The sequence below is a fragment of the Strongylocentrotus purpuratus genome, unplaced genomic scaffold (genome assembly GCF_000002235.5).
Source record: "Strongylocentrotus purpuratus isolate Spur 01 unplaced genomic scaffold, Spur_5.0 spur5_scaffold_1, whole genome shotgun sequence".
Lineage (NCBI taxonomy): Eukaryota > Metazoa > Echinodermata > Echinoidea > Camarodonta > Strongylocentrotidae > Strongylocentrotus > Strongylocentrotus purpuratus.
Window position 1 is genome coordinate 13,083,816 of NW_022145594.1, and position 26,780 is coordinate 13,110,595.

Below are 26,780 nucleotides of genomic sequence, written 5' to 3' on the forward strand. Positions count from 1 at the left end.
AACCTTGGATTTGGTTCCTTGACAATGATAGGCTGTATACAAATTTAAAATTCAACATCCCCATGGAGGGTAAATCATTTTATTTTAGTTTAAATGTGCATTCAATACAACGTGTCATTACGAGAACGTATCATAATTACCAAATAATATGCGCATCCTTCTTTTCGAGTATATTTACATGACATCAAAACATAAATCGGCACAATGCAACATTTGTAAACATTAGGCAAACGCGTGATGAATTGGTTATCTAGACAAGGACACTAATATAAGCGAAAATATATGATACATTTCTAATTTTTATACAGGTGGTTAATGACAAATGATTTTCATTGGTACAGTTTCTATCATAGAATTACAAGAAAAACTTCTGCGCATATTGGAAGGGGGAAGGGGTCAAAGCACTATCGATCGTATGTAGTGATACAATTTTGAGGAATCATATTTCGACCCCGCCCGACAGTTGATTATTTTGCTAGACGTGATATATTCCATTTTCTCAAAGGTACTTGTACCTACTACCTATTGAAGAACAACTTAAAGTGACTGTTCATTTTTCACTGTACAGAAAATGCATAAACAAATTTTAAACAAAAAATCACATTCAAGTTACGTATATTCATATACAAAGGTCTATACACAGGACTAAATAATATCATCACAGCTTACAATAAAAATACATAGATTCATTGGATGAAACAAAAATTAAAAATGTTTGCATCAATATTTAAGGAACTATGTCAAACCTAGGTCCTTATTCTTAACTTGTTTTTCATTTCTCTGTGAATTTAAAGGATCACCAAACATACTGTCCATTAATAAAATATATTTGCTTTAAAAAAAGTATATCATGGAATGATCAGAGATGTATCTTTTGAAATGAGCTAAAGGTCTACAATCACTATTTAATTGATGTAAGGTAAGATTATTCATAAACAGTTTGTAGCATAAAGATAGGAAATAACATCGTGAAGGCAACATTAATCTTTTTAATGTTACCGATATTGTAAACTTCTAAACAAATAACTATATTCAATCGACACTCACATCTACACGTTGTTCCTTCAAATCAGCACCATAGTGTTCTCATAAAAAATGACCAATACGAGAAGCCTTGTAATATATTTCAGAATCCATTATAAAGTGTTGCAGGTGAAATCTCGTTGTCACCCATCAGCGATACCAAGTTGCCAAGCAACGAAGAGAGTAGATGATGTCGTCTGGTTTTGATCGACGATGAACCAATGAGGTGGACCTGGATTGCCTGGAAATACGTTTAAATGTTGAAAATTAATGTTGTAAAAGGGTAATCTCTTAAACAAATAAAAACAAATCAACAAGTTTTCAATCAATTCTTTTTCTGTGTGGTATCATATCATTCAGACGTGCTACGGCGGCAACTTTTCCCGGTCAATTTCGTTCCTCTATCCGAACTCTGAATTTAAACACAAACGTTAAACGTAACCCTAATCCTCACCCTGAACCCAACGTCATCATTATCATCAATATCATTATATTTATGAAACATCCTTGGTAAAGTCAAGCCAAACGCAATTTTCACCGGATAATTGTTGGAAGTCTCATATTCATATAGTTTATCCTTATACATATATGCACCTTGGTCTGATAGTGAAGAAATTACCAGAATATGAAAATGTTATAGTTGCGCTGTCATGACCAAGCTTTGTCTCAGCCAAACATGTATAGTTGCCATCGTCTTCTGCCGAAATATGAGAAATAATCAGAACACTCGACATCAAGGTATATTCTTGTAGAAGACTGTGGTGAATCTGATGGCGGCTGCCGTTGTTAACTTTCGTGTCATTGCAGAGCCAGGCTACGGAAACAGGGGGTCTTCCATCGGATAAACAGGTAAAAATAGGACCGACGCCTCCTTGGCCCCTGGATATCCGACGAACAAAGAAGCTTTCAATTACGGGAGGATCTGGATTCAGAGGGGAAAAAATGCATAAGAACGATTATAGAATTAAAAAAGAAAGGCAATTGCGAAGGCTTTGTAAAGTTTAATAAAAGAATGACTGTCACAGAAAAGAAAAACAAATAACAGAATTTCTCGTAGCCCTCACCAACGTAATATAACGTCGTGTTGGTGGTTCCAAATGACACACAAAGTCTACATTTAAGTAATGATTCTAATATTTTACTCTGTAGTGTTACACAAAGATTTATGGACGAGAGTTCATGTTTTTAAATGGAATGTACAATCGTTAGCTACTGTTAATCATTCAGTTAACTATTGGAGAGAACAAAATTCAGAAGTCATAGTACCTCAGAATCAAATGTCTACTATGACTTTTCGGGAAAACATTAAGTAAAGGAGACTTACAGAAAACATTAAGAACCGCAGTGATTCTCGAAGACTTCATTGATTGAGCAGTTCGTTGAAAAACCTGACAGACAAGGAGTTCCCCATGATCGTGTAATGTCGGTGTGAAATTGAAAGCACTTATGGCATCCATTCGGTGATGTATATTCCTCTCAGACTGTGTGTTACAATCTTTGGTGACGTTCTTTGATCCAAGGTACCATTGGAAAGTTGGTGCTGGGTAGCCGTTGTTCGATGTGCAAGTCACATTTGTTGACACCCCAACCTGGACACCTTCCGTTCCATTTAGGTAGGGAGGATCCGGTGGTCCTTGTAAATTAAAGTGTTATTCATATGTATTCAGATTTTTTAGATTTTAAGCCAAAGTGACTTGCATATACTGATACCAAAACAAATCGGTTATTCCGATATCATGAGCAGCAACAGCCTATGTTTCACATGTAACTAATATTCTGACACAGTAAAGGAATAATGTTGATGTCTATACTAATTTTTCTTTAGCTATCAGTAAGGTTTGTCACTAAGGAATGTCCTGAATTGTTACTCCATTGAAATATCTTAATGCAGAAAAGTCAAACCATGGTATGAGTACACCCATTAAGGCAAACTGTTAAAAATATGTGCATCTGCCATATATCAATGTCCAAGTGTTTAGCAGTATGCCCCTAACCGCATTTGGTCTTCTGCTGTCGAAACGAGACGATGACGTATCGTAACTACCAAGTACGAATACTCACCATAGACGATAACCCTCACTTCTTTTTTATTGTTGTTCATACCAGCATGGGCCACACATCGGAGAAGTTGAGTGTGATGCCCCCTCTTCGGAATCAACTGGAGATTAGACTTCGTGTCTCGTAAACCTTGGTCGGCCTGATTTATGGTTGACGTAGAGGTCGTGCTACCCAGGTCGTCATCCGAACCAATGATCCATGATATGACAGCCTTAGGGCGAGATCCTACACTCTTGCAGGTGAATGATGTTGCCGAGTCTTCAAAGACAATGACATTTCTTGTTCCTGCTTCTCCGATAGTGATTGGGTCAGATGCGGTAAGCCGTAGGTTTTTTGGCGAAACTAAATGAGATGAGAAAAAGAAATACCACGAAATTGGCAAGCACATCAGAGACTGATTGGAAATAAAGTAGTGGAATAATCATCGAATTGTGCTATACCAGCAGTCATAACTGGTACGTGCGTTTGTTATTAAGATTTTTAGAAGTGAAATTCGTGAAAGCAATTTGAGTAATTCGGAATTTTTAGAATAAAAAATTATATTGTATATAATATTCAGAATTAGAATATCACATGTTCCGAAGTTTATTCACCCAACAAGACGATTCGGACGCAAAAATATCTGACTTGAGTGATATCAATAATCACCTTGAACATCTAAACGGAAGGTCGATTGAAGATCATTTTCAAGCTCCCGATGCGAAGCGATACAACGGAAAATCTTTCCATCATCCTCTCTCGAGGGAGTTATGGAAACAACTCTTCGAGAGGTGTAAGCGTCACCATGAACAGCGTTATACTGATCTTCCAGTTGAACCTGTACTTCTCCAGGAACTTGCCACTTGAGTTCTGCAGGTGGTCTAGCGTCTTGGACTGAGCATGTTAGGTTGTGGGTTCGTCCAGATGTGATGCTCACGGATGCTCCATTCTTGTATCCATCCTCTGACCGATCGTCGGCGATGGATAGCAATCTAGGCGTGGCTGGAAATAAAGCAAAGTGTATTTACCAGTGGAATAATTATGTTCTGTCAACCAGGGTGTCTGGTTTTGCACATACAAATAACACAAATACCACAATATCAATACCTTTGTACAATACCATTGTTTGATTTATTTTCAGTCACGAAGGGAACTCGACATAATAATGATAATAATATATTCATTTGTAAAGCGCAAAACCTATGTTGATATATTCTACTGCGATGCAAGAGCTCGTAAATGCTGTGCTATATAATATACTACATGAACAAGTGAGTTTTTAGTCTTGGTTTAAAGTTCTCTCTTGATGGGGCTTTCCTTATTATAGTGTTAATCTATTCTATTATATTCTAATAGTATTATATTAAGAATTAACGTACTATAGTTATTGATGACGCTACACCCGACATGACTGTTTTATTTAAATGTTCGAATGTTCCATTGAGTTGATGAATGAGTGATGAATCATTTATATGTTATTTCGAACACATCATAACCGGATTAAGCTATCCAAAATAATATTATAATACATTACCTGGTAAAGTACATTACCTGATAAAAGTACCTTCAGTACAGTTTCATTAGTAGCTGAATCAGAAGATGTGAGTACTATGCACCGATATCTGCCGCTGTCATTCACTGTTAAATCCCTAATAGTTAGATTTCCACTGGAAGAATCTGCCCTCAAAATGTACTTTGACATATCTGCGACAATTTGCTCCTTTCTGCATCCCACTCCTTCACATGTAGCTAGGATATTGTCATTCCTGCCAGTCCAAGACATTTGGTGATATGTAGATGGAGGGTTGAAGTTGCAGGCTAGTGTTATATCCTCACTGACGACTGGGAGGACTTCTGGGTTCTGAATACTAGTATACACGCTCATCCCAAATGTCTTCGAAACGATGAAGGTGAGGAAGAGAGGAATTCGAAGATGTTCGTTCATGTCGTTATTGCACATGGAACCTAGCAGAATATCTGGATATTTACACAATGAACGATGTGCACTAACGGTTTTCAATGACTGAATGAGTGGACACAAATAAAACTGGCTGATATTCCGATTTACTCCAGATCTCTCTCGCGCTTCGAAAGTGAAAGCAATTTTATCTCTCTGAAGAATATAAGTGAACTGTCAGCTTCAAAGAAAAAGAAAAAAAAGGGGGAGGGGGTTTCGGAAACTTACATTAATTGGCTTTTTTAAGTGTAAGATTATTTGTTATTATGAGTCATCCATTTACTTTTCCTATTGTTTTATTTTCAACTTTCGATAATGACATTTGATAATAATACTACTAATAATATTATTGGATATTGGTAAATATCTTTATGAAAAGGAATAAAAAGGAATGATATAAAATGTTGTACTTTGCACATTAGCAGAAATGTATGGGGATATGTGTAGTATTTGTTCCTTTTTTGTCTAAAGATTTCCTATTAAAAAAAAAAAAAAAAACAATTATGCACGTGTAAAGTAGGGTATGTTTACCAATACTACTGGGCAAAATACTGCCCAATATATTGTTGGGTGGACTATTTTGACTATTGGCACAACTTTTTTAATTTATTCATTCATTTATTGTAACCATGAGTTGGATTTCATACAGTAAAAAGGGCCGGCATAAAAATGGTTCACATGTTGGGCAAAGTGTTGAAAAATATTGCCCAACCTTTTCACAGTGCAGCTGCAGGAAGGTAGACAACCGGTTTTAAGGATTGTGTACTATGTTTCATTAGAAAACAATTGTATCAGTTTTTCTTCTATATGTGTTTCTGGTATAATATGTCATCCGTAACACTTTTCCCGGCTCTTAAAGCGAAAGCGTACTCTATAGTATGTAGATATAGACTACATTTAAACACTTTAACACACATTCGAAATGCCTTGAGGTTAGCGAGCTTTACCAGTATGTGGCGGTGTCAGAATCAGCTAAAGTACATGGCCTAAGAAGTGATTCCTTGGATGTCGATAGTTCAATCCAATCCAATTGTGTCTTAACCTGAAGTTTAATCCAGGTTGCCAGGCAACGAAAAGAGCTGAAAATGTCGTTTGGTTTTGATCGACGATAAACCAAGTAGGTGAATCGGGGATCACTGGATTTTACGTTTAATCAGTGGTAAAGTGTTATACAAAATTGTTAGCGACCGTTCCTTCAATGCAATAGTTTAAGATCAGTAATTATTTTGATATATTTTTATATTTTTTTTAAAGCAAGCCCAAGTTCATATTATGAGAAAAAAGGAGAGTATCAGATTGACAACATTGATAACAAATGAATCTAAAGAAACCATTCAAACCACTATACCACTTACACGAATATTTAGAGATGTAGACTGCTCTACCGCAACCAAAGCCTGAAAAAGCAAAGCATTTGTAATCACAAATATCTCTAGACGGGGGATTTGGAATCGTCACTTCGCTGGAGGTCAGTGTTTCACCACCGCGTATAGTTTCGGACAAAGATAGATTACGGGTGCCGTTAACAAATATTGTGTCGTTACAGAACCAATTGAAGATAGAGGGAAAAGGGATTTGCGTCTGCAGTACATGTCAACAGAAACACAGTGCGTAATTTGTTTGATGTAAGCCTAGATTATAGAACCCCAACACATTGACAAATTGGTTTTGTTAAGAGGTGGTAAAAAGCGAAGGAATGATAAATGATGGGAAAGAACTAGGTATATATAGACCAAAAAAGACTCTTTAATGAAATGTGAGGAAAAAGAGGGGAAATGAACACATAGCACACTACTTTGACAGATCGTCGTTCGTATGCATCTTGTTGCAAAATGGGAAAACGGAGAGGACGTGTGAAGCATTTTCAGAACTTAGATACAAATTAAATTAAAAAAAATTAAGTAGGTATATGTTGTCTAAGACTCTTGACAATAGTTAATGACCGCATATAGACAGACCAATATCCTACGCAGTTTTAATAAGTTATCTGTAATAGTATTCTTAACAAAGGTTTTAATGAAAATGGATACTCACATGATATGTTCAGCACCATGCTATCATTCATTGACCACACATTGTGTGTTGAAGGTTGAACTGCCTGGCAGAGAAGAGGCTTCCCATGATAAAACCTCTTCGGTATAAGGCTAAGGGTGCTTTCAGAATCATACCGATCAGCTTCATCATGTGTAGTATTAATAGACGAATAATGTGTCACATTTCTAGATCCGATGTACCAATGGATGAGCGGAGCAGGGAATCCATTAACAGCTCTGCAGCTTAGGTTAGTTTCTATACCTTCGTAGAGATCCTCTGGTATGGTCATTTCAACATCATCTGGTGGGCCTTTAAAAGAGATGAAATATATGGTTATGTGCAAAGCTTTAGTGAGTCATATTGTAATTTGGTAAAATATGAAAGCTTTAATAAAGGCCAGTAGCAAGGAGAGAACCGAGGGTCATAGTGAAAAACGTTCGCTTTTGTTCTCCCAGTCCCAGTTGACGCTAATGTATTAATAATAATGATTCCCATAAACTGGATAGAAGATGATCCATAAAATAAATATTTGTTGTAATTCCTAACGGAGGTAGGGCCTTCCAGTGGACATAGCTTGTTACTACAACACAATTCTCTTCCGACACGTCAAAGTTATTAAAAGGAAAGTGGACTCCCGATATTTATATGTATATATTAAGTAAACTCACCATTGACTATCAGTTTTGCAATCCGTCGATCAAGAAAGTCTCCCAGAGATGCAAAACAAAACAGGTTCATTCCGTGGTGCTTCCTTTCTGGATGTATCTTGATGGTACCTTCAGTGTCAAACAAACTTACACCTACATCACTGTGATACTTTGACGAACTTATGTTACCAGGAAAAATGTGGGTGTCGTCTAGTGTCCATGATAATTCAACTGCTGGTAATGATCCAACACTTTTACAAGTGATTGAAGTCAATGAATCTTCTTGAACGCTAATGACTGTTAAACCTTGTCCGTTTTCTTCGCTTTCTCCAGATAGAAAAAGCAACAGGCTAGTGGGTACAACTTCATAAAACAAAATTGAGAAGAAAATAAATTAATCATATACAACATTATTTAAGAAACGCTGAATATTGTTTAAAAGATATATTCTCTTTGAAACGTTTTTACATATGGATACAAAAAAAATACTAGTAGAGAATAAACATTCACAAATATTTATTGATATTCCCCCCCCCCCTCTCCCCCAACCGCCCAAATTATGATATCTGAGTAGAGCAGTACATAAAGAGTAAAACAGGACAAAACATGTACTCAGCTTTAATGACATTGGAACCCCTTAACAGCAAGGCGATTATGCTCTCTACTTAACACGCTTATGCTACGTTTACACTATGTTCCTTGCGGCCACGGCCAGGCGGGATGTTTCAGTATGTCCTCAAGGCCCCCCCCCCCAATAGTGCTCTTTACACCCCCTGACAGAATATTGGCTTGAGCGATTTTCAAATTACACCCCCCCCCCCACACACACAAAAATGTGCTCACTACTGTGTATTCTACTACGGTCTGACACGACGCGCTGTTCTCAGGATACAATGACTGCTATAACTTGGGAAGCCTTTTTTATACCGTGGCCACAAACTTGCTTCAAAGGTTTGCGGCGTCCACGTTCCATCCGTAGAAAGCTTTGACAGAACGTGGTAAACGTAAAGGAACCCATCAGTAGGTGACGGGCCGGCAGAGAACGTACTGGCATCCGTGGCAGACCGCAGGGCGAACCGTGGTGTACCTTTTAGTCTCTGGGACACTATCCTTTACCTCCCACGGCCCGTTACGAAAACCGTGTTAGACCGTGAGAAAATGTGCAAAATCGCACTGCGCACCATACGTTTCGGGCAAACGGAGCTGCCGTGGCCACCGGGAACATAGTGTAAACGTAGTATTATTTACCTTGAACATTCAGGTTAACTGAGCGTTGAAGATTAAGTTGTAGTTCTGGATGTGATGCCACGCAGCGAAGATTTTTCCCTTGATCATTCGTAGAGGGCGTGAAAGTAACAACTTTCCGAGAGATATATATGTCATCTATTACGATATTAGACTGATCTTTAAGAATACCGGTTACATCATCTGGCATACGCCATTCCAGTACTGCAGGAGGCCTGGCCCCGTTTACCACACATGTGATGTCATACGGCTCTCCAGCAGTTACCGTTATATTGGCGTTGTAGCTGTAAAAACGTCTCGATCTCCCATCGAATATAATGATCCTATAGGGTGGAGCTGGCGACAGAAGAGGGAATAGTCACGACGAATAATGGTCGCTTCGAATTCTCATTCTCCACTATTATAGTCTATTAACTTCAGATGGAATCACTGATAATTCTAAAACAGCCTTAAAAGAGTACCACCTCAAAGTTAGATATTGGAGCATCACAAATCATTAACATAGTTACTTTAAAAGTAATGTTTTAAATCATTGTTTAAGTTATTAAGTTGTTAAAGTTGTTGTAGAATCTGATTTTTGAGAAGATTTTTAACGTACATAATCGAAGTTCCCTCCTCGTACGATAACAACTAGAGAACCCTCAATATTCCACTACTTTAATGTTGACGGTATTATCAGGACACTTCCAAAAATAATTACATGATAGGAATGTATAAAGTTAATCACTTTCCTGCTTAATAATATGTTAACAATATGATACAGTACCTCGATTTGTGTTTAAAGCATCCCATAATGATGTTCATTTACTTCAGTACAAGAAAAGAGAGGTTTGATTTAGAATTTTAATCAAAAGTACACCCATATATTATGTATCAGCTTCATGTTATCATTTATGTTTGCTGTGTAATTTGTTATAATAAATTAATAATATACCTGGTGGCAATGGCATCACTTGCTTGCTACTTGATCCTGGATTCTCTTTCCCAAATGTACTGCTTACTGTGCACTGGTAGTTGTCACTATCATTTCTGTCAAGCTTTTTTAGTGTTAAATTTCCACTGCTAGTGTCTGCCAAAAAGCTTGATTTTGATGGGTTAGGACCATTGTACACTGTACAAGGCCAATATGGCGCACAAGAGTGAGAGGCGACCACTATATCGCTACTTTTGGCCCAAATTAGCCGCCTATATCTGCTTTTCGGCGTGAAAGTACAGACCATCGTGAAATCCTCTCCAATGACTGGAAGAGAGTTGTATGTCTGAATAGACACCTCAAATGCATGGTATCCTGTATGGGTTAAACGAAATATATTTTAATGGAAATGTACCTGGTATATTGATATTAACATGCATCAAATAGTAGCGTAGTGCAAGTCCACCTACTGAAGGGTCACTTGGAGGAAGGGGTTGGGGGAGAGCACCAGTCGTATTCATAAATGAAATGTGAAATTACTGATTAGGAGGAGGGTGCAGGAGGTGATCCCGGCGTCTTCATGTGACTCATTCTTGTCCCTTTCTCCTTTTCACATTTTATCTCTCTTTCTTTTTTCTATTTTAATGGTTTTCCACCGCTGGATGGGGGCGTGCCCCCCTGTGACGTTTTCTATAGCTACGTTACTATTCGTGTTCATACTCTACTAAAAACATTAACGGTGAAAGACAATAGCCAAATTTAACAATATATAATTTAACTTGCGTGAATATTTTCCAATACGTGTTTGAAAAAAAAAAGAGTCGGTACAGTTCTTGTAATACTTTAGCTTTAAAGAAAGGTTTAATTATGAGATACCAATCAATCTGAAAACATGAATGCAACGAAACCTTGGTTACAATATTACACCGTTACATCTCCCTAATTCTCTGACTGGACTAAGCACGAACGACTTGTATAACGTTAACCCGAAATAAAACTTACCAGATTTGGAGATGATAACAGCGAGAAAAATAAGAACTTCTGCAAAAATTGCCATCATCATTCAGCTATTGAATCCTGTCATTCAAATTCTATTTGGCGACCTTTAAACAGATGCTATCGTGGAGAGTACACGAGTAGATGCTTATGAACTAATATACCACACTTGAAGGAATCGTTGGTGAGTAAGAGCGTTAGAAGTGAAACAGATATCATTTTGTCCTTCTAAAATCGACCCACTTTCACAAACCATCGATTTAAAATGACAGTATGCATGCTATAAATATTTAAACAATGAGGGCGCTCTTTCTCTTTAGACACTATGACAAAATCACTTCCAATTGGAAAATCAAGAAAATTGTCATTGTAAAAGCTTTCCATAGGCCTTTGAGGTAATTGTAGCGATTAATATATGGTGAATACTTTTCCAAATATAATCTTGTTTCAGTCACTCAAAATTCAAAGAATTTATACACTTATAGGTGTCTTTCTGAGCAAAAAATCAAAAATATGTATTATGTTGACTTTATGGCAAAGAACCTTTCAAAGAAGTTTTGTTTTTTTACAAGATGTGCAAAGCCATAAAATCCGAATATTATGTTTAAGTTATTATTCCCCTCCCTCGTAATGCCCCTTGATCGAATATAGAGATGTTGTCTAGTCCAACTGTACAGATGGACTTTTAAAAGACTGATTAAACTTCACAATAGGCTCACGAAAAGGAGCATGAGATAGCATTCAAGAACCCACATAAGAGATGTATGTCAGGCCTTACAATGGAAACAAAATACACGTCAAGGTGGCAGGTCCATATATAGAGCGAAGTTTACAAATGTGTCAACTAAATGTCCCCCAGTATTTATGCAAACGTTTCACACTACTCAGTCGAAACCTGATTTAAAAACAAATCTGCATTCCTTCGAGAAACGGGTTTTATTGTGAACAAGAGTTGTAAACGAACTTTTTCAGTATTTAGGGTTAAACAAATGGAATCAATCAAATGCCCAACAGATACTAGCCCCATCAATCAAATAATTTAAAGAAAATGCTTTACAAGACACTTTTGTGCTATCCGGAGACATTATCACGGACAGCATTATTGTACCTGTTCAAACACAAATATAAAGGATCTTTCGTTCTCTCTGCCCTTCTCTCTCTCTCTCTCTCTCTCTCCCTCTCATTCCCATCCTCCTTCTCTTCCTCTCCCCTTTCTACCTCTCTCCCACTTTCCGTGTCTTTTGTACCCTACTTTTACACTCCCCTAGGACATCCACGCTAGCGGACTCATGTCTCCTCTTATACGCACGTACTCAATTATTCTCCCTCCCCCTCTCTGTCTCTCCTTCTCTCTCACTCCATCTGTACTATATTTCTCAACTCTCCTTCAATTTACCCCCTAGCATTCTCCTACATTCCTACATCTCCTCATTTTCCTTTCAACAGTGGTAATCAGTATTTAGACAATTAAATTATTTATCAATTCAATGTTTTGATCATTCCATATGTTTACTTACACTTTGCAATATTGTATTCACAATATGTTTTCGTATCTTATTTATCTTTGTTTCTCATGTTATTTATGAATTCAATTTTGTACTAATTAAGTCTGAAAATATCTTGTATATATTTGTTTTTAATTTTGCAGGGCCCTCATGGATAGCAGTTTGGTAGTACCTGCTCATATAAAAATATAAATACATAAATAAATAAATATTCCAATAACAAACAATAATCACAGATTTGGGACTGCCCACCCTCGATGAAATAAGAGAGAAGCTGGCATTGAGGATTGACCAGACTGTCATTAAACTTTCACCACTGCGATCATTTTTACATTATCGTACATTGCAAATGTCCAAACCTATTCCGATTTTTTTGGCAAAAACATAGCTAATCAAGAAATGCTCTCCCCTACCTCATTTAGCTCTTGAATGCAAATTACAAGTAAAATGAAGAAAACAAATCAAACATCTCCGTTGAATGTGGGAATATAGATTGTGAGGACGATACAATGATCCTACTCCTTGTAAAGTGGCTTAATTGATGATATTATAAATCTGTCGTGCAATATACTTTGGTAAAAAATATGGCTCTAGGACACCTACCCCCTGGATATTCATCCCCGGATAACCACACCAGTCAACTACCCCATAGGACAACTACCCCTTAGGACAACTACCCCCTAGGACAACCACCCTCTAGGACTAATCCACCCGAGACAACAACCCCCTAGGACAACTAACCCCTAAGACAACTATCCCCGGACAACTACACCCGGACAACTACCTCGAAGAACATTTACCCCCTGAAAACTACTACCTACGACAACCATCCTCTAGTGCACCTACCCCCGGACAAATACCGCAACTACCGGTATATGTCCAGAGGTAGTTGTCCCATGGTAGGGGGTAGTGGTCCTAGGAGTGGTTGCCCTAGGGGTTAGCTGTCCTAGGGTGTAGTTGTCCTAAGGGGTAGTTGACTTGAAAATTTAACTTAAAGCATCGTATACATGCTTCTTCGGCAATTACAGGCTGCATATAAATTTAATCTACTCTTGATATTAAATTAGGGTGCAATTAATATAACTTGCAAATACAAGAACTAATATCAAAACTGCCAAAGGATTTTCTCATCTATTCTTTCCAGTATATTTACATGAGATCAAAACAGAAATCTGCACACTATTAGTACTATATTTAGAAAAAGTTGTTGTAAGGGTGGACTTACATGTACAACAAACAGTATATCAACATAAATTAAAACAGTTAGTTGACGTTAAGTATGTATAGATTAACATGAAAAACAAATAACGGTTGCATCAAATTGGAAGGACTCATTTAAAACCTGAGTTAAGAGTATCAACTTGCTTTAATTTCTGTATGAATTTTTAGAACACACAATCCACGAATACAGCAGGTTTGCTAGAACAAAGTCTATTCAAAATACATAAAGAAATACTTTATACCTCAGGGATAGGACTTCAATCATTACCTCTAACAATGTACGGTATAAGTATTCGTACAGGTAGCACCTAAGAGAAAGACAAGGCATATTATGAAACAATGTGAATATTTATTGTAATCGATAGCGGACATTCACATCTGCACTTTGTTTCTTATAATTCTGTACTATTGAGTGTTCTTGTCAAAGTAGGAACCCTTGTGAAATACTCATAGGGCACTTTTTTCGAAACCATCCAAGTACAAGATCAACGCCATCTCGACACTGTCGCTCAACTTGTCTGCTGAGTGTTTCACAAAACCGTCTTTGCCAACTTCCGCGACAATTCCTTATCACGACTCTGAAACCCATCAGCGATTCCAGGTTGCAAAGCAACAAAGAGAGTAGATGATGTCGTCTGGTGTTCATGAGGCGGATCTGGAATCCCGGGGAGAAATTTCAAAACAAATTCATGTACTAAGGGATAATCTCTTAAAGATGTTTTGTTTAATTGTTAAAACTTAACCCTAATCCTAACCCTACACATAACGTTAACCCAATTTACAGTTTGCAACTTTACAATGTATCCTTGGCGAAGTAAAGCACAAATCATTTTCACCGGAATTTTTTCGGATATGTAATAATCCCTTTACTCATCAACCGATTCTAAATGTCGTCATATTAATCTACTGTAAGGAAATATATGTTTACATTGCCCGATAGTTACTGTTACTAGGTTATCATCTCATTACCTAAGTTATACAATCGTAACAGTATCATACTTTTCTCATTTGTCATCTGTATTTATCAATGGCACATCACTGTTACAGGCTATGAATGATTTCCTGTTCGATATTAGTGTTTTACCCGCAAAACAGTCAACGCAGGAACAACGCTAAATTATTGCCTGACGATCAAATAAAAATATGCGAAACAGGTCCTTTACTATGTGATACATGCATTATTTTGTATAAAATGAGTGATTTTATAAGACCAGAGAAATCAGTGTAAATTTATTTTGTGCTTACCATGATGTCTTTAGTTTGTACGTACTATTTTTAAATCATCGTCGTGAAATCAAGTCTGTGCGGCACTGTAACAGTGGTGTTTAAGGTTTTGTTAAGCTATTGATATCGGTCTTGGGCTCTTAATTTCATTAGCAAATTTTTAGCTCGATTTTAGAGCTCTTGACTGCTTTAAACACTAAAACTAACACCTTACCTGAATTCACTCAATGTGTCATCTCAGCAATAGGACATAATCATTTTCATTAATGCGCCTTGGTCTGACATTGAAAGATTTACCAGAATACGAGAAGGTTATAGTTGCGCTGTCGCTCCCAAGCCTTGTCGCAGCCAGACATGTATATTTGCCGTCGTCTTCTGCCGAAATATTAGAAATAACTAAAATACCCGATCTCAAGGTATCTTCTTGTACAAGACTGTGGTGTATCCGATGGCGGGTGTTGCTGTTATTGAGGTCCCTGCTATTCGAGAACAATGCTATTGATGCTAGAGGTCTGCTATGTGATGTGCATGTAAGGATGACATCGACGCTCTGTTGACCACTGGAAACTCGACGAACAGAGTAGTCCACAATGACAGGAGAATCTACAAGTAGGTATTTAGAAAGAAGAAAATACGTTGTGATAATAATGAAGCGAGGCCCAGGAAGAAATAATTTGTGATGGCATTCCTGATTCGCGTAAGTGAATACATATTTTAATCGTTACCACTATGTTGTAAGGCCAACATGTCAGAACCATGATGGTGACATAGAACGGTCTTTATACAGGTCTATGGTATCATTTGGCACTAATCTAAACCATTCTCATGAGGTTCAGAAATGCTCTTGTAACAAAACGTTATTTGTAAAAGGAGAGAGAATATTAAAACCAGGTGATGTTTGAAAAAATAAATAACTTATCGTTGATTGTTTTAATACAGGAAAGTAGATATAATTGTCGGCTGACTGCAAATGGGACACTAACAATAAGTTGTGGCAATAATTGTAATGTCTATTTTAGTGATGAGGCAACGTAAAATACCTACTTGGCTTAAATAAATCAGACTTACAAAGAATTCGAAGAACCTCTCTGACACTCCAAGACTTCATGGATGACGCGTTTAGTTGAAAAACTTGACAGACAAGGAGTTCATCGTGATCGTCTACCGTGGGTGTGAAATTGAAAACACTTATGACATTCAGTCGATGATCTTTATTCCTCGAAGACTGTGTATTAGAATCTTTAGTGACGTTCTGTGATCCAAGGTACCATATAAGCCTTGGTGCTGGGTAGCCGTTGTTGGATGTGCAAGTCACGTTTGATGACACTCCATCCTGCAATTCTTCCGTTCCACTTAGGTAAGGAGGATCCGGTGGTCCTTGAAAAACAAAGTGCATGGATTATGTCACTATTTTTTAGTTTATAAGCCCTACGACTTGTAAAAAAACATATGTACCGATACAGGAAATTAAACCTAATGATATTATAAGCAACGACGACACATGACTCTTAAACAACATATTAGTATGACAACAGGAAACAAAATTGTTGATATCTATAAAAATTGCTTTAGCTTTGTTTACTTCTTTGAGATATCTCGTAGTAGAATTGACAAATTATGGCAAGAAAAAACCAAGTTTTCGAAATATAAAGTTTACATTAGATATATACAAATGACACATGTTGTGCAGTATGTTCAAGGCCACATTCAGTCTTCTTTTGTGAGTTCGAGAAGATGAGGTATCGTTAGTGCAACGTACCTATACTCACCAAACACGATAACCCTCACTTCTGTATGACGTTTGTTTATACCAGCATTGGCCACACATCGAAGAAGTGTATTGTGATGCCTCCGCTTTGGAATCAGCTGTAGAGTGGACTCGGTGTCACGTAAACCCTGGTCGGCCTCATTCGTGGTACATGTGGAGGTCGTGCTACCCAGGTCGTCGTCCGAACCAATGATCCATGATATAACGGCCTTAGGGTGAGACCCTACACACTTGCAGTTGAACGATGTTGCAGAATCTTCAAAGACATTGACACTTCTTGTCTCTGTTGCATGTGTAGCTATAGATCCGTAGGGGGTAAGCCGGAGGCTAATTGGCGGTACTGAGTTGATAGAAAAAGGAAGAACTCACATTGTAATTAGGAGATAGCTACTAAAAGGAGAGATACCGAAGTAAACTATTACTTACAATATGATAACAGTATACTATGGTCGAATGCATCATGGGATCTAGTGACGTTCCTATGAATACTACAAAAGTGGAAAACATACATAATAGTGGAAACGTTTTAGGGGATGTTAAATGTTTCATCCCTTTCAGAAAATCCTGATATTTGGGAGGAAAATTTACTGAGGTAGAACACACGCACCTTGAACATCTAGGCGGATTAATAATTGAAGCCTATTATCCAGCTCCCGGTGCGAAACCACACAGCTGAAGATCTTTTCATCATCGTCCCTAGATGGAGTTACGGAAGCAACTCTTCGAGATGTGTAAGCGTCACCATGAACAACGTTATACTGGTCTTCCAGTCGAACCTCCACTTCTTCGGGAACGTGCCATTCCAGTTCTGCAGGTGGCCTAGCGTCTTGGACTGAACATGTTAGGTTGTGTGTTCTCCCAGATGTGATGCTCACGGATGCTCCATTCTTGTATCCATTTTTAGTCCGGCCGTCAGTGATGGATAGCAGTCTAGGTTCGGCTGGAAGTGAGACATGTATACAATTTCTATGCTTAGAATCACAATCATCAAGCGAGATTTCTCCCAAAGACTATGACATCTAAGACAGTATTGTACCACACTCGATCCGTTTTTGCAAAATTGCAGTGACTGATTATCCGTTACAAATGGAATTAGACTTATTATTTTGAAATATGTCTCCTGTCTTGCAGTGTCACAAATCTTACCCTGTTATCATTATACCACATTTTAATTGAACTGTGTATAAATAAACCGAGAATAATATGATGCAACGGAAACATCTTACCTGATAATACAACTTTCAGATCAATCCTATCGGAAGCTGCATCAGAAAAAGGGCCTACTAAGCACTGATATATTCCGCTGTCATCCACTGTTAAATCCCTGATGGTTAGGTTACCGCTGGAAGAATCTGCCCTCAAGCTGTACTTGGATATATCTGGAACATTTTGCTCATTTCTGCATCCCACTCCTTGACATCTATCGATAGCCAGTATAATGCCGTCCACATTTCGCCAAGACAGTAGCCGCGACGTGGATGGTGGCGTGTAAATGCAGGCGAGTGTGATATTCTCTCCAACGACTGGGAGGACTTCTGGGTTCCAAATACGAGTAGACACGCTTGTCTCATAAGTTTGAGATACGATGAAGGGAACAAAGATAAATGTTCGAAAAAAATCATTCATGTTGTCATCCACGGATTGTCTCTCCCTGTGAATTCAAACTGGGGACGTTGTGTCATGAACCAGAATATCTGCCGATAAAAAGTGAGGAGGAAGCGATATTGGTTTATATTGGCATAATGAATAGGCACAAAGATTAATGGCTTACTTTTGTTCTTGCGCTACGAAAATGAAAGCGAGTCAACTCTCTGAAGAACATAAGTGGGGATGGTCATTTATAAATGAAAATGGGTTTTAAAAACATAATTTAATTGGCACCTTTGGTAGATTAATTGATATTAGAAGTAAATCGATGAAATGTTTTAGTATTTTACCTTGAACTTTCGATAGTACCAATTGTGTCGTAACCTTATGTCTTATCTTAATTGCCAGGCAGCGCAGAGAGCTGAATATGTCGTTCGGTTTTGCTCGACGATGAGCCAAGAACGTGGATCGGGAATAACTAAATCTTAGGGTTAATGAGTGGTAAGTTGTAAAAAACAAATTGGTATGGTAAGGTTTCTTTAGTTCAATAACTTGAGTCATTTATTGATAAATATAAATTTAATGTGTACATTTGGAAGCAAGCTTCATTTAGTTAAAGAAATATATAGTATTAGACGGAGAAGACACATGAACCTAAATAAACTATGAGAAACACATTTTTACTTACGCGACAGCGTGTAGTTAAAGGCTGCACTACCGATACCATATATTGACACTGCCATGCATTTGTAATCACATGGAACTTTAAACTGGGGGTTTCGAATCGCCATTTCACTGGAGGTTAGCGTTTCACCTTCTTGTATAGTCTCGGAGAGCGTTATAATACGGTAGTCGTTAGACAACTTTGTACCGTTACAGAACCATCGGAAGATAAAGGCAGGAGGATTTGCGTCGGAGATACATGTCAATACGAACCCAGTACGGACTGTATTTGATGTAAGCCGTCGAGAAGAAACGGACACAACTGGGTCATCTAGATTAAACAAATGTGGTGGAAAATAAATTTGAGTGGAAGTGTTATAAAATAGAACGAGAGGATAGGATGAGGATAGGACTGGGGAGCTATTAAGGTTGATGGGGTAGGACTAACAAAAACTTTTAAATGCATGAAGGGCAAAAAGAGAAGAAAACATATTATAGCCTATTACTTTGACTTTTCCTCATCCATATGCATTCTGTGTCAGATAGGAAACAAGCTTACATGGAACGGGTAAAGCATTTCCCGAAATTTACCTACAAGTAGATTTTTTTAAAAATGTGTAGAATTTTAAGAAAATACAAGCGAAAGCAGACGAAGCCTTTTGGGGATAGTTCTTAAACGCGTAGAGAGATCAACATCTAACACTGTTTTTGGAGAAACATTATGGTAAATTCCGTACCAAAAGTTTCACTGACAATGAATACTCACATGATATGTTTAGAACCATGCTATCATTCACTGACCACATTGAAGGTGTTGTAGGTTGAACTTCCTGCACGGATGGTGGTGTAGGTTGAATTGCCTGACAGAGGAGAGGTGTTCCATGATAAATCCTCTTTGGTATGAGGGTAAGGGTGCTTTCAGCATCATACCGATCAGCTTCATTCATTGAAGTCTTTAGAGACGAATCATGCGTCACATTTATAGATCCGATGTACCATTGGATCAACGGAGCAGGATATCCATTAACAGCTTTGCAGTTTACGTTGATTTTTATACCATCACGTAGATCATGCTCATCGGGGGTTGTCATTTTAACATTATCTGGTGGGCCTTTACAATGAAATGAAAAGGCGAGGAGAAAATCGAGGTATACAGTGATAAACGTTCACGTTTTCTCCACATCATAGGTGACGATAACTTATCAATGATAATGATTCCTTTAAACTGGGAATATAACGAGGCATACATATAAAAATACCCTTATGATCGTAACGAAGATAGGGCCTTACAGTGTATTAAATCCATAATAAAATTGCATTTTCTCACCGGGGATATTAAAAGGAAGATCAAATGACAATATATTGAAAACTCTAAACTCACCGTAAATGATCAACTTGGCTACCAGTAGATCAATAAAGAGTTCGGGCAGAGATACATAGCATTCAAAGAACATTCCATGGTGCTGTCTCTCTGGATGTATTGCGATGGTAATTTCGGTGTCAAACAAACTTCCATCTAAAGCATTGTGAAACATTGAAAGGTTGCCGGGAATAATATTGGTGTCACCAAGAAGAGTCAGTGTAAGTTTAACCGCTGGTAATGATCCAATACTTTTACAAGTAATTGAAGTGGATGAACCTTCTTGAACGTGAATTAATGTTGACCCAGATTCGTGTTCCTTGTTATGTCCACTTGAAAAAAGCGATAAACTAGAGGGTAGAACTTTTTAAGAGAGAGAGTGAGAAAAAACGTGAAATCGTATTTCAAAATCGTGTAAGAAACGCTGAATAACGCGCTTGTTATCTCATGTTGTAAAAAGAGCACGATTGTCAGTTGAACCTCATTACAAAAAAAAAAAAAATAAGGAAAAATATTTAGTTCTTCCAAAAAAGCGTTAAACAAATTTGTTTCTAAAAATACAGTTACAATACAAATCCCCAAATAAAAATAGACCTTTCAGTATTTTGTATTGCCCCATTGAGTTCCAAGTTGAGATTAGATTGGCGGTTGATACAAGGTAAAAACTGGAAAACGTGGGGTCGCTTTACTGACATTAATGTAATCTGCGATCAACAAGATTTAATTACCGGGCTGTGGGAATACGCGTTGTACTTGTGTAAATGCATTTCTTACCTTGAACATTAAGGTAAACTGAACGCTGACAGTTACTTGGTAGTTCTGGATGTGATGCCACACAGCGGAGATTCTTTCCTTGATCACTTCTAGAGGGTGTGATTGTAGTTGTCTTCCGAGAGATAAAGCTGTTGCCTTGTACGACATCAGACTGATTTTGAAGAACAACCTTTACATCATCTGGTAAACGCCATTCCAGTTTTGCAGGAGGCCTTGCCCCGAATGCTACACATGAGATGACATACGGCTCTCCAGCAGTTACCGTCATATTGGTGTTGTTAGTGTAATAACCCCCCGATCTCTCATCCATGATAAGGATCCTATATGGCGGAGCTGGCGGCACGATGTGAAATGGTCATGATAACTAAAGGTCACTTTGAATTGAACTTCTCCACTCTAACAGTCTACTTTCTTGAGATGGAAAAACCAATTACTTTAAAACAGCCTTTTCAAGAATACCACTTCAAAGTTAGGCATTCGAGCATCACGTATAATTTACACAGTTCCTTTAAAAAAAAATGTTTTGAACCATTGCTTAAGATATCAGGTTGTTAAAGATGTAGCTAAATACAAATACAATGAAATATATTGTCGTTACATTATCGTAGTCCCCTCCCCGTACAATAGTAACTAGTAATTCACAAACTGTAATTGTAATGGTATTATTAGGACACTCGTAACAAATGATTTGAAAGGCATGTATCAAGTTAATCACTTTCCCGTTGATAACATGTGAAAATGTGAGACTTACATTTTTTTGCAAGCTTCTCATAGTGATGTTTCTATAATAATATACAGGAAAAGAGTGGTTTGATTGAAATTTTAATCAAAAGTACAGTCACATATAGGCTTTATGATATCTTTGACTTTTCTTGTGTACATTTATTATGATTAATAGCATACCTGGTTGCAATGGTGTCACGTGAATGCTATTTGATCCTGGGTTCTCGCCCCCATATGTAATTTTAACTGTGCAATGGTAATTGTCGCTATCATTTCTGTCAAGTTCCTTTAACGTTAAATTTCCGCTGCCAGTGTCTGCCAAGAAGCTGAACTTCGATGGGTAATGATTGTTAACCAGTGTACAAGCTGAATACGGCAAACAAACGTGAGAGGCAACCACGATGTTGTTACCCTTGGACCAAACTAGCCGCCGATATCGGCTTTTTGGTGTGAAAGTACAGACCATTGTAAAGTCTTCCCCGATGACTGGAAGAGAATTGAATGTCTGAATAGACACTTCAAATGCATGGTATCCTGCATGGGTGAAAAGAAACGAGTTTCTGTAAGAAAGGTACCTACTACATTATTAATAGTATGCATCATATAGTGACATAAGGCATGCCACCCACTGCAAGAGCATTGGGATGATCGGTGGAGGAGGGGGGGGGGGGGCACCGGACGTATTCAAAAAATGAAATGCGAATTTATTGATTAGGAGGGTGCCTCTGATAAACACATTTACAATAAAATAAAATGGGCAAATGTTACGACCATATTTTATAATTTGCCCAAATAGCTTCCAATACGTCTTGGCGTAAAAGGCAACTAGTGTTAAAGGAACTATGTCCCATTTGCAGGCCAAAAAAATGAAAAAGTTAAATTCCAACTGCATTTGAAAGATAATACTAATTTAGAACTTCCCTAAACAAGGTGGGGCTTGAAAATGTCTTCAAGTGGGAAAATAACGACTATTAATTGTCAAATCGACTTTAGGGCTATAGAGCCCCAAAGTAATAGTCTTGATTTTCAGACAATTGTACCGAATGGTCATACGTTTTGTGCTGCGCAAAGATTCAATCAGTTTAATCTTGGCCATCACAAGAAGTGGGTTATTGATGTAGACAAATGCTCATTTACCCTTTACAACTCTTTTCATGTATGTTATTACCAAGGAAGAAAAAAAGCCAGTCAGTCACTCAATAGTGTCTGACAGTGAAGTCTAGCAAGTAAACGGGTTTCCTTGCATAATTTGAATATGAGGACACTGCTAACGTTTAAATTTCACAGATAGGACATACATGACATATTCATACTTCCTGCAAAGTTCTACAGAATTTGAGGTTGGCTGCAAAAGGGACATAGTACCTTTAACAAGATGTACGACAAAGATTGGAGTCGGTAACATTATTTTGTGAGTTTAGCTTTACTACCATGTTTGTTGCCCATGATCGGAAATGCTTTACGATCGTCGTGGTTTGATATTTTAAAAATCTTTTTATTAACTTCCACCAAAGAATGAAGAGTAAAGAAATAATAGCGGATCTTGAGATAGAGAACAACTTGAAAACATGAAGGCAAATACTATCGGTTAGTGTATTGAATTAATTACATCTCTCTAATTCTCCGCAATGACTGAGTACCAAGGACTTTATCAGGTTAACATCAATTAAAACTTACCAAATTTCGAGATTATAGCGATGAGAAAAAGAAGAACTTCTGCACAAATCGGCACCATTATTCAGCAATCGAATCACGTCAGTCGAAATTCTATTTGACGAGCTCATAAGACACACTCTCTATGACTATGCATGTAAGCAGGCAAGCTTTTGAACAAATAGACAATACTTTGAAAGTAAGTGATTTATAGCGTTCGAATCGAAACAAATATCATTGTGTTCTTCTGACACCGATTCAGTTTCACAAACTCCACCAGACCATCCATTTGAAATGACAGTATGCATGCTGTAAATGTTTTAACTATAAGGGCGCTTTTCAGCTTCAGACATTGTGACAAAATTAATTCCGATTGGAACATTTATTGCAAAAGTTTGACTTAGGCTCTTGATGTCATTGTAGCAATGGGTATATGGTGCGTATGAATACCTAAAATTATCCGTGTTTTCATTCACTATTAAAAAGTTCCAATAACAAACAAAAACAGGAAGCAACGTATCTCTTCCCTACTCTTTATAGACTAGAAAGCCTAAAGATATGTATATAGCATATGATACGAAATCTAATCGTGTTTCAGTTACTTGATCAAACGATTTTAAATGCTTAGTTGGATTTCTGGACTAAAATATGTCAAATAGCTACCATGTTGACTTCATGACCAAGAAAAGCTCAAAGACAATTGCATTTTAATTACTATCATGTACCTCCCTCGTGATGCCATTATTCGACTTTATTGATTGTGTCTGGTCAAACTATTCCGCTGGACTCTAACTTCATAATAGCGTCGCAAGAATTTTCTGTAAGCGGTGTTATGTCGATGAGAGTGGTACATGAACTTTAATATGGTCGAAATAAGGAAATAAATTAAATTCCGAACGAACAGAGACTAGACTCTTCACTCAAATATTTCAAAGCAACTTTTGTATAACTATTTTGTGCCATCGGGAGACATTACCGTGTAAAGAATTACTGTATACTTATTCATGTACGTGTATTAGGAATCTCTCTTTCTCTCTGCCTGTCTGTCTGTCTCTGCCTCCTATATTCCTTCTCTTTCTCTCCCTCTCCCCTTGTCTGTGTAATTTGTTTCCTACTTGTACACTGTTCTAGGAAATTTAACTTTAACGGACTCATGACTTTTGTAATACCCACGCAATCCTTTGTTCTCCATCGCTCCCTCCTTCCCCATCCTCCTCCCAATCTCTCCCTTTCTTTCTATCTCTCTCTCTCTCTCTCTCTCTCTCTCTCATTCTCTCTTAATCCTTCTTTACATACTTTATTGACTCTCCCTCAATATAACCCCTCTGATTTGTTTCCTTCTCATTTTCGTGTCAACGACATTGAACAGAACTTGGAAAAAATGCTAATTTATCAAATAGATTTTTTGATCATACTTTTTTGTTACACTTCGCAATAATTCTATTCATAATATTTCTTCTTATTTTATTTATCCATGTTCTCATCACCTTTGTTTTCTGTGTTATTCATGTCTTCAATTTGAACTCATTAAATATGTAAATATTGTATATACGTTGTTTCCAACGTGCAGGGCTATTAGGGAAAGCATTCTTTTAACCAAAGGAATAAATTAATAAAAAATTAAATAATAAACAATACTCGAAGATTAGGGACTACCCACCCTCGATACAAGACGGGAGAAGCTGGCGTTGCGTCTAGTCAGAGTATTTGTCAGACTATCATCAAACTTTCAGCACTGGCTTCTTCCATTGCGATCATTTTAAAATCCAAATTTAAAGTAAAATGAAAAACACTTCAACTCCTTTAAATGTGGACGATTCGATGATCTCGCCTACTTATTGTGTTTTTTTAGGTATGGGTTTAATTGATGATGTTAACAATCTCTCGTGCAATATACTTCGGTAAAAATTGTCTACCATCACTATCCTATTATCCTAGGCTTGATGTTGCCATATTTGTCAATAAATAAGTGTTAAACATATAAATATACATTGCATACAATTTTAGAAGAAAAAAAAGATAATAAAACAAGATATATTATTTCACATAATACAGTCTTCAAGCCCTGTAGAAAATTAAAAAGTTTATTGACCACTTATTAAACTAATTATAAATAATTGATTTTTGATAACTATTGCAATTACTTCTCTCCATTGAATTTCGATGACTTTTATGACTTATATATTTTTCCTTCTATTTTTTTTCTTTAATTATTCAAACCATAGTTGTCAAGCCAGTAAAGGTATCCTAATTATCAGCTGGTGTTTGTATAATTCTACCATTTGCATTATTGTATTATATGTTTCTTTTTAATTTTCTCTTAAAATGTGAATAATTGAGCCATTGACTGTTAATTATGTTTTGTATTATACCATTACAAATACACTATTTCGTTCAGGGCAAGCTGTATTCATTAGCTTATCTTTCAATATATAGACACGAATCCATTTTTGAAATATTCAATTTGTAAAGACCGAATACATAAATAATGTCTTTTGAGATATATACAAATATCCTTTCATTATATGTTTTCTCCTCGATACATGAATATTTACTTTTAAATTCATTATCATTAAAATTCCCAGCGGCAATGCACAGTTGACATTCCATACACACATCATACACAAATCACGTGGAATTATTACAACACATGTCCGAGGTCACAGAAAATGCGCAATCTTCATAATACCATCCATAGTAGCAGATATAACGCTAGATAAACAAGTGAGGCCTGTAAAGTAAATCCACACACAAATGTACTAGTTTGGTATATCAGGAGATTAACAGTATTATTGAATACATTATTTTATTCGTCCATTGTAATTAACATTGAAATTTTTTTTCCGATTAATTTAATGCTTCAATAAGGTATACATTTTCTATAAGATATTGCGTTTTTTTTTAAATTGAATTTAATTAGCAAACCATCAATAATATTTATGATAGTGATAATAATGACAATGATAATGATAACAACAACAACATTTCCTCGCATCTTAACCTTACAACTGTCAAAAGTTATATTCACAGTCACCCCTTTAGTACTTATTACATTGGAAACAGGCAAAATCATTTACTCAACCTTTTTGTGGATGCACACTGTCCACCTTATTTATATTTATACATTCTTTTATCTAGACATTTTGTTCAATCTACTACTAATAGCTTTCTGCTACTGATAATATCAGGTATAATGTTGTCGTTGATACCGCACAGACTATGCTTTGCAGTATAAATGGTACAGCTTGTTAATATGCAATATTTTAACTCGATAACATTGAAAACTCTTTTTTTTTGGGGGGGGGGGGGAGGGGGGTGGGCAAAGTTTTATAAAATTGAAGTATGAAGTGTGACATATTAGAGGAATCATGATTCGACACTGGCCAAAAGTGTTGATATTTAGCTAGATGTATTACATTTCATTCTCTCAAAAGGTACTTTTACTTTATT